This window comes from Trichomycterus rosablanca, chromosome 25 (genome assembly GCF_030014385.1).
Source record: "Trichomycterus rosablanca isolate fTriRos1 chromosome 25, fTriRos1.hap1, whole genome shotgun sequence".
NCBI lineage: Eukaryota > Metazoa > Chordata > Actinopteri > Siluriformes > Trichomycteridae > Trichomycterus > Trichomycterus rosablanca.
The window spans coordinates 10,932,248-10,942,500 of NC_086012.1; the positions used below are offsets into that span (position 1 = coordinate 10,932,248).

Here is a 10,253-nt window from a genome sequence, read left to right on the forward strand (position 1 = left end):
ACATCCAACCTCAAAGTGCTGAAAACATTTTAACAGTATAAACTATATATGTACTTCTATACACTGATCAGACATACCATTAAACCCACCCACCTTGTTTCTACACTCACTGTCCATTTTATCAGCTCCACTTAACATATAGAAGCACTTTGTAGTTCTACAATTACTGACTGTAGTCCATCTGTTTCACTACATGCCTTTTTAGCCTCCTTTCACCCTATTCTGCAAGTCAGGACCCCCACAGAGCAGGTATTATTTAGGTGGTGGATCATTCTCAGCACTGCAGTGACACCGACATGGTGGTGGTGTGTTATTGTGTGTTGTGTTGGTATGAGTGTATCAGATACAGCAGTGCTGCTGGAGTTTTTAAACACAGTGTCCACTTACTGTCCACTCTTATTAGACACTCCTACCTAGTCGGTCCACCTTGTAGATGTAAAGTCAGAGACAATCGCTCATCTATTGCTGCTGTTTGAGTCGCTCATCTTCTAGACCTTCATCAGTGGTCACAGGATGCTGCCCACAGGGCACTGTTGTCTGGATGTTTTTGGTTGGTGGACAATTATCAGTCCAGCAGTGACAGTGAATTGTTTAAAAACCCCATTAGTGCTGCTGTGTCTGATTCACTCATACCAGCACAACCACCACCATGTCAGTCACTGAAGTGCTGAGAATGATCCCCCACCCAAATAATACCTGCTCTGTGGGGTCCTGACCATTGAAGAACAGTGTGAAAGGGGGCTAACAAAGCATGAAGAGAACAGATGGACTACAGTCAGTAATTGTAAAACTACAAAGTGCTTCTATATGGTAAGTGGAGCTGATAAAATAGACAATGAGTCTAGAAACAAGAAGGTGCATGCAAGTCTGCATATACAACCCCAAATCAGATAAAGTTGTGGAGAATGCTAATAAAAAAAAACAGTTTTCTCAGCTTTGTATGGTAGTTAGATAGTTTATGACAATTTAGGCACATGAAAAAAAGCAGGTCAAGTAGATAGTGCACTTGAACAGTCACTTGATGACATATCTGTATCAGAACCAGCTGACAGGGAAGAAGAGTCACTTACAGAGGAAAGACTGAAAGCTTGGGGATTTAAGACTGGACCACTAACTACAGAACTTTCATAATCTTACTGCATAGTCCTCTACTTCTGAAAAAACTCATTTCCAAACATGGAATCCAGGTACTAAAGTCTAAACCTTTCAGCAAGTCCACACCATAAGATCAATAGATGCAGGGAGTCCTTGGGAGAGAGTTAACCTCTGAGCGCTGGCATCAGGCAAGATAACCTTAGGGATTAAAGAAGTCACCATCTTCAAAGCTGTTTACTCTGCACAAAAACAAAAAAAAATAAATTCAGGAAAACAAAAATAATATTTAAATCCCTTAAAAAACATTAATACAAAATGTTAACTACATTTCAGGCTGATATTTGGCCAAATCACCTTTTCCCAAATTAAACCACAAGTGAAAAGGTCAGCATCTGGTGAATAGCATAGATCAGTGTCAATTTTTTAAAATTAAATTAATAAATTATAATAACTTATAAATTAGACATAACGACAAGTCCTAATACATACCTATAATGTTAATGACCTGCAGACTCCATGAAATAGAATAATGAAAGAGTAGGTTAGCATAAGTATTTTAATGTATAACTAATTATCTGAGATAAACAGCACATTTACTTTCTTAGCTCACCTTTTATATCAATGTGCCTTTTCAAAGTCAACATGCAAGCTGATCCAATCTTGTAGTGGATAAGTATCAAGGAGTTCACCAGCCCTATAAGAGAGACCTATTTGAAACAGTTTCTGTGCACCCCTTGCAACGCCACATTCCCACCACTAAACCCTGTAACAAACACCAAAATAATCAGTAGGCACATAATTAAACCTCCAATGTGCCCCAAACACACACAACATATAAAAATATACACAAAATGACTGCACCTCATAATATATTATGGAAATCTGCTATAACCTCCACATCAACTGTCCCTAAAAAGTAACACTAACTAGACTAACTCAAAACAACTAAATGAGTTATTATTATTATTGATTTCAGGTGTTTGTTAAAGTCTTGTTTGGAATGGCAGTGTGCAAATATATATATATATATATATATATATATATAAAACTTATGGGTGGATCTTAAAGCCTCACAAAACACAGCTTTATGAATTTAGAGGCAGGACAAAGACAGCACTTACCAGAACAATGCCTTTTAGTGCGTGTGCGTTGCGAAAAGAATGAGGAACCTAAGAAAAGATATTTTAATCAATAAGGTAAACTCAGTACATGCCCTCAGTTAATTAAAAGACCACAAACAAATAAAGATGCAACAGACTTATTTTCTGTAATAGCTTACAATGTTAGACATAACGGCAATATTTAAACAAAACTTAGACTCAACTTATATTATAGGCTAATTGTGTAATATTTTTGTAAGCAAAATCCTCTAAACGATGCATAAAGTACAGAGCCACAATATTACCATACAGCCGTTTATAAAATATGGGATTTTTTCCCGTTATAATGCTGATTGACGGTTTAGCTGTGAGTAGGCCTACACTGAAGCACTGTTCTCATCTAAGAAACGTTCATATTTAACCAGCGAATGTTAATGTTGGTTATACTAGTGGGAATGTTGCCTACTCGAACACGAACATAAATTAATTTGACTTACTTTTTCGATTAGTGTTGATGACAACGTGTCGCCACCTAATCATTCACAGTTCTGGCGGTAAACGACTTGTTATTTGACGAAAGTTAAAATCCAGTTAATTTGTGCAATACCGCCACTTTCTGCTCCGGAGTGCAGAATGACACTGACCGGCGTCTTCAAACATATTTAGTTCCGGTTGTGTCCAAACGCAAATAAATTGATTTCACTTTTCAATGTAATTATTTAAACCATCGTGAAATAAATGTCTACATTTAGTATTCACCATAATATGTAGTCTATGTGATTAAATCATGTTCACCAAACGGAATATTATCTAATTGTTGCATGTACGTGTTTTATTATTTTAAATTTAAAAACCTTCTCTTTTTCAGTTATAACTGGACCTACGGTTTAAATTTAAATTACACAATGTTACAACAGGACTTAAGACGCGACTGAAATGGTTTAAAATGAAGTTTTATATCGAATACTAAGTCCAAACTAAAAACGTAATGCTGTTATTCATTTAAAATGACCAGAATCACTTACCAAAAAGACCGACATCACATGAAACTAAATTTTAAAAATATAATATATTTTGAAAATACACATGAAAATATTTTGAATAAAACAGCTATTACAGCTCAAAATGTAACAAAATGATAAAACTAAATACTCACCGGTATGATTTCTGAAGAGGAAAAATGGCGCTGCTGAAGTGGAAAAAGTTCAGACAGCCTCGAATGTCCCGGATGAAGAAAGTGGACGCACGTTGAGATAACTCAGAAATATTGCATTGACCGAAAATGAATTAATTAAGTAAATCGGTGATTCAGCTGTATTTCATTAACTCAACTTAATTAAATCAAGTTTTACGCACTTACACGAATATGTTAAGTAACTGTAATGAAAGAAACATGAGTAAAATCAACAACAGCCTTAAATCATTTTTTTCAGTGTGTGGAATGTCGTCTAATCATCCTGGACTGGAATACCTGTTCAGAGGTGCCAGAAGTTGATCAACTCCATGCAACACAGATCTCAGAAACAATTGTTTTGCCACTAATTATTAGTTCAGTAATTTAAAGTTCAAACATTTTTTCATGTTATAGATAATTTTTTTGAGTTTTTAATGAAAAATGCTGGCACTGCTATTTTTTTGAACAGCCTAATATTCATTTTTTCTTAACTTTCTGTAAAGGATGAACACAAACTGGCAAAAAATTTTTAATGTTTTGATTTAGAATTGAAAGTGTAGTATTTTCAGTGCATTTGCATTTATGGAAATAAAAGTTATTATAATGATTTTGTGCTTTATTCACTTTTTTAAAATCACTGCTATTTTTTTGAACACTATTGTTTATTGTATCATTAACCTTTAACCAAAGTAGACAACCTGGATCAGCCAACACGTTTCCATTCTTTCTAATGGTTGCACTTTCTCAAACGACCGCAACCACAAGTTGAAGCATATTCAACTGCTGTACAATAGAGCAGACATGGATATGAATCTTGCATTCGCCCACCTTCACAGCTCACTCAGAAGCTCTTCACCAAGGTGAGAATACATATTTATTAGCTTCTTTTCACAGTTGCGTTAGTGGTGCGTGGGTGTTGTTTTATTTTGGCGTGTAAAAAGATCATACCGCTAAAAGCCTCGCCTCTGCACACTCAAACACCTGGCCTGTGGATGTCTGCCTCTTCAGTGGAAAGTGTTTGGGATTGAAGCTAAACCGGACCTTATTAGCGGAGATGTCAAGTACCTTGAAGAACCAAACAGAACAGGAGAGTGATCAGAAGGAGACTCAGGTGTTGCTTGCTGAGCTGGTCACTTATACACCATCTCCTTGTTTCTACACTCACTGTCCATTTATTCAAGGATTCAAGGAGGGTTTATTGTCATTCACATCACATGTGGTACATAAGGTGGAACGAAATTATGACCCAAGGTCCCAGTTACACCCAATAAAATAATATAATATATACAATACAAAAGAATTATCATGAATATGAAAAATATTTACAAATATAAAAAGTAGAAGTAAATGTAGCAATGTAAAAATGTAGAAATATAAAAATGTAGAAATGTAAAAATGTAGAAATGTAGCAGCAACATGAACAATAAGAGTGCATTTAACTTATAAGCATGGGTAGTAGAACTGAGTAGCAGCATAATGAAGTGTCCAAGTGCAAGGTGCAAAGACAGTGTCTTATTGTGCGTGAGTGTAAGGTGTCCAAGTGTACTCTGAGAGTGTCAGTGCAGAGTGTTTGGCGAGGTGGAGTTTGAGAGTCTTACAGCTTCGGGAATGAAGCTGTTTCTCAGTCTTGTTGTTCTACACTTAATGCTCCGCAGCCTCCTGCCTGAGGGGAGCGGGACAAAAAGTGAGTGTGCTGGGTGAGTGGGGTCCTTCATGATGCAGGTGGCCCTTTTCCTGCATCTGGAGGTGTAGATGTCGGTGGTGGTGGGGAGGCTGACTCCGACCGTCCTCTGTGCCGCCTTCACCACTCTCTGCAGAGCTTTCCTGTCTGCAGCCGAGCAGCTTCCATGCCACACGTTGATGCTGGAGCACAGGACGCTCTCCACCACACATCTGTAGAAGGAGGTGAGGACTGAGCTCCCGAGTCCGGCTCGCCTCAGCCGCCTGAGGAAGTAGAGCCGCTGATGTGCCTTCTTGACCAGACAGGAAGTGTTGTTGCTCCAGGTGAGGTTGTTACTCAGGTGCACACCTAAGTACCTGTAGCTGGAGACCACTTCCACCGCAGATCCTCCGACGTGCAGGGGGAGGTGGGCGTGTCTGCTCCTTCTGAAGTCCACGATCATCTCCTTCGTCTTCTTCGTGTTGACGCAGAGGTTGTTCTTTCTGCACCAGTCCTCCAGGTGTTCCACCTCCTGTCTGTAGTTGGACTCATCATTGTTTGTGATGTTTCCAACCACTGCTGTGTCGTCCGCAAACTTCACAATATGACAGCCCGGATGGAGAGGTGAGCAGTCATATGTGAGCAGTGTGAACAGGAGGGGGCTCAACACACAGCCCTGAGGGGAGCCAGTGCTGAGGATAGTGGTGGAGGAGGAGATGTCATGGATCTTCACAGACTGCGGCCTGTTGGTCAGGAAGTCCAAGACCCAGTTGCAAAGGGAAGTGCTCAGTCCAAGTGAGGAGAGTTTGTTTGTTAGGGTCTGGGGAATCATGGTGTTGAAAGCAGATGTAAAGTCCACAAAGAGCAAACGGACATAAGAATCCTTCTGCTCCAGGTGGGTGAGTGCAGTGTGGACCACAGAAGAAATGGCATCTTCTGTGGAGCGGTTCTGTCTGTATGCGTACTGGTGTGGGTCCACAGTGATGTCGATGGTGGCTTTGATGTGGGTCATAACCAGTCTTTCAAAGCACTTTGTGACTATCGGCGTGAGGGCTATTGGCCGGTAGTCATTCAGACCAGTCACTTTGGAACTCTTGGGGACCGGGATGATGGTGGCGGTCTTCAGGCAGGTGGGAACAGCTGCTTGGATGAGGGAGACGTTGTAAATGTCCGCCAGGACCTCGCAGAGCTGATCCGCACATTCCTTTAGCACCCGCCCGGGAATGTTGTCCGGGCCAGCAGCTTTCCGTGGGTTGATCTTTTTAAGAGTCTTCCTCACTTCTGCTGGTGTAACGCTGAGGGGCTTTTCTCCAGGTGGGGGGGTGAGTCTGGTGCTGGGGGGGGGTGTCAGGGTCCTCAAAGCGGGCGTAGAATTTGTTTAGGGCTTCGGGCAGGGACGGGTCTTTGGGGCATTGTGCATCACTGGATTTGTAGTCTGTGATGCCCTTCCACATGCTCCGTGGATCCTGGGAGGAGAAGTGTCCCTGGATTTTCTGAGCATATGCAGCTTTTGCTCTTTTTACCCCTGCAGTCAGCTCTCTTCTAGCCCTCCTGAGCTCTTGTGAGTCACCAGACCTGAAGGCAGCATCCCTGGCTTTCAGCAGAGCACGCACCTCTGCATTCAGCCAGGGTTTCTGGTTCGGGTAGCAAGTCACAGTTAGTGTGACACCATATAGTGTGACTTATCAGCTCCACTTACCATATAGAAGCACGTTGTAGTTCTACAATTACTGACTGTAGTCCATCTATTGTTCTACATGCTTTGTTAGCCCCCTTTCACCCTGTTCTTCAATGGTCAGGACTCTCCCAGGACCACTACAGAGCAGGTATTATTTAGGTGGTGGATCACTCCCAGCACTGCAGTGACACTGACATGGTGGTGGTGTGTTACTGTGTGTTGTGCTGGTATGAGTGGACGGAGTTTTTAAACACCTCACTGTCACTGCTGGACTAAGAATAGTCCACCAACCAAAAACATCCAGCCAACAGCGCCCCGTGGGCAGCATCCTGTGCCCACTGATGAAGGTCTAGAAGATGACCAACTCATCAGCAGCAATAGATGAGCGATCGTCTCTGACTTTACATCTACAAGGTGGACCAACTGGAGTGGACAGTGAGTAGACACGGTGTTTAAAAACTCCAGCAGCACTGCTGTGTCTGATCCACTCATACCAGCACAACACACACTAACACACTGCAGTGTGTGTCGGTGTCACTGCAGTGCTGAGAATGATCCACCACCCAAATAATACCTGCTCTGTAGTGGCCCTGTGGGGGTCCTGACCATTGAAGAACAGGGTGAAACAGTATGTAGAGAAGCAGATGGACTACAGTCAGTAATTGTAGAACTACAAAGTGCTCCTATATGGCAAGTGGAGCTGATAAAATGGACAGTAAGTGTAGAAACAAGAAGGTGGTTTTAATGTTATGGCTGAGCAGTGTATCTGGTTATGATTGGCTATGATTGGTTATGTCTGGAAGTGAAACAGGACCTTCCTAGACCCTGACCAGGATAGAACGGAGGTCAAACTAAACTGGTGATTAAAAGTGGCCAAAGTATAATGTAATGTAATGTGATGTGATGTGGTTAATTTCTCCTCCAATAGCAAGAAATGTTCTAATAGCTTAGCATAGCTTAGCTTAGCGTAGCTTAGCTCACCCTTAGCAAAGACCTATGGCAGACTCTTATTTTTTAAACTTCCTGTCCATCACTTCCTGTTGTGTTAAGTTGAGGAGGTAGGATGTGTTTGTTGTGCTTCTCTAAACGTCTTTACCTTTGTTTATAAGCTAATGTTTGTGCACATTACATTTTAATACACTTTATTATACCGTGCAGTTAGCTGTAAAGGTAATCTGCTAACCTTGCTAATTTGCTCTAATTAGCATATTGTTAGCAGGTGCTGCTACTCAAACAGTCTTTGTTCTTATTAAGTTTTTATCTAAACTGCATATTATATTAAAGGGGATTTGAATATCTATAGCATTGTAGGTTAAGTTAGCATGCCTTTTCTGCTAGCTATGCACTTCTGTGTGTGTGTTTAACCTAGCGTTGCTGTTTTAAATTAACGTGCAGTCTTTAGCTATATTTTGTCATGTGTCTTGTTAGCTTGCTAATTAATATTTGTTTGTTACTCTTTATTATACAGAGTAAATGTTATTTAAAGCTTAGCTGTTAAGCTAAGCTTTAATTAGCATGCTGTTAGCAGCTTCTGCTACTCAAACAGACTTTCTTCTTATTAACTTTTAAATCTGACTGCATTTTATAGCTGATAAATATAGTAACTTTTAGCTTTACTTTGGCTAAGTATTGGATTATCTATCTAGCATTGTAAGCTAAGTTAGCAGGCTGTACAGCCAGCTATGCATTTCTGGGCTTGTATTTAAACTAGCTTGCTAATTAATCTTTCTTGCTGCATATTTGAAAATGCTTTTGGTTGGTTGGTAATAGTTATTTTTCCCCCCACTGTTGTTTGTGCTTAGCCATTAAGTTAACCTGCTAACATTGCTAACCTGCTTTAACTAGCATGTTGTTAGCAGGTGCTGCTACTCAAATATAGTTACTTCTGAGTTCGTTTTTGCTGATGTGTGTTGTGCTTTTTCTTTATATGCTTAATGTTTGTGTACAGTAGGTTTTATTACATTCATTATACAATATAGATGTAATTTAAAGCTTAGCCATTGCTAATCTGCTTTAATTAGCATATTGTTAGCAAGTGCTGCTACTCAAACAAACATTATTTTTATTAACTTTTAAACTAGACTGCATTTTATAGCAGATAAATATAGTAACTTTTAGTTAGGTTTTGCAAAGAATGGTTATCTGTAGCATTGTAAGCCAAGTTAGCAAGAAGCTATACTGCTAGCTGTTCACTTCTGGACTTGTGTTTAAACTAGCTTGCTAATTAATCTTTCTTGCTCCATGTCTGGAGTCTGGATATACTTTTTGGTTGGTTATTAATGGTTATTTTCCCCCCACTGTTGTATGTGCTTAGCTATTAAGGTAACCTGCTAACATTGCTAACCTGCTTAAATTAGCATATCGTTAGCAGGTGCTGCTACTCAAATATAGTTACTTCTGAGTTTGCTGTTGCTGCTGATGTGTTTATTGTGCTTTTTCTTTATAGGCTTAATGTTTGTGTACAGTAGGTTTTATTACATTTATTACACAGTAAAGTTGTTATTTAAAGCTTAGCCATTAAGGCAACCTGCTTATATTGCTAACCTGCTTTAATTAGCATGTTGTTAGCAATTTATCCTACCCAAACAGACTTTCTTCTTATTAACTTTTAATTCTGACTGCATTTCATAGCTGGAAAATACAGTAACATCTGACTGTGTTTTTCTTTAAGTTCAGGTTATTTATAGCATTATAAGCTAAGTTAGCAGACCCTTCTGCTAGAAATGCAATTCTGGAATGCTAATTAATCTTTGTTGATATATCTGAATATACTTTGTGGTTGGTTATTAGTAAATAATAAATATGATTTATTTATTTACTTATTTTTTCTTTTTTTTGTGGTAGTGTGTTGGTTATACAGTATAGTTGTTCATTAAAGCTTAGCTGTTAAGGTAACATTGCTAACCAGCTTTTTAGCAGTGTTAGCAGGTGCTGCTACTTAAACAGATCCTTAAAACAGTAGATTTTAATATCTTTATTATACAGTCTAGTTGTTATTTAAAGCTTAGCCATTAAGGCAACCTGCTAACATTGCTAATTTGCTTTAATTAGCATGTTGTTAGCAACTTAGCTTCTCAAACTCTTTCTTCTTATTAAGTTTTAATGCTGATTGCATTATAGTAAAAAAAGAGGATCAGAATAGCATTGTAAGCTATGCTAGCTTACTAAATTATAGAAAAATATGTATTTATGTACTTTTTTTTTGTTTACTGTGTGTTGTTCAAGGTGTTGATTGAGTAGGTTGTAATAGTAAGTTTTAATACCCTTACTATACAGTACAGTTGTTATTTAAAGCTTCTGTTAATGTAACATGCTAAGTTTTAATACCTTTAAAACCTTAAAGCATAGCTGTTAATGTAACATGCTTTAATTAGCATGTTAGTAAGTTTTAATACCTTTAAAACCTTCAAGCGTAGCTGTTGAGGTAACCTGCTTTAATAAGCATGTTGTTAGCAGGTGCTGCTACTCAAACTCTTTCTTCTTGTTAAGTTTTAATGCTGACTGCATTCTATAGCTGACAAATGATCTGGATAGCTAGTTAGCTCA

The 10,253-nt window shown here is 39.0% G+C and overlaps 1 long non-coding RNA gene across 3 annotated transcripts; it reads right to left on the reverse strand.

Annotated features, from left to right (window-relative positions):
* Positions 1-808: 808 nt before the first annotated feature.
* LOC134302803 (uncharacterized) lies at positions 809-2,776 on the reverse strand. 3 transcript variants are annotated; one of them, XR_010007585.1, is made up of 6 exons: positions 2,693-2,776; positions 2,217-2,264; positions 1,706-1,789; positions 1,585-1,607; positions 1,450-1,487; positions 809-1,334 (listed from the first exon to the last, which is right to left on the reverse strand). It is a non-coding gene; the product is annotated as an uncharacterized LOC134302803 (long non-coding RNA). The 3 variants fall into 3 exon arrangements; XR_010007584.1 differs by lacking the exon at positions 1,450-1,487; XR_010007586.1 differs by lacking the exons at positions 1,450-1,487; positions 1,585-1,607.
* Between the last annotated feature and the right edge of the window lie 7,477 nt (positions 2,777-10,253).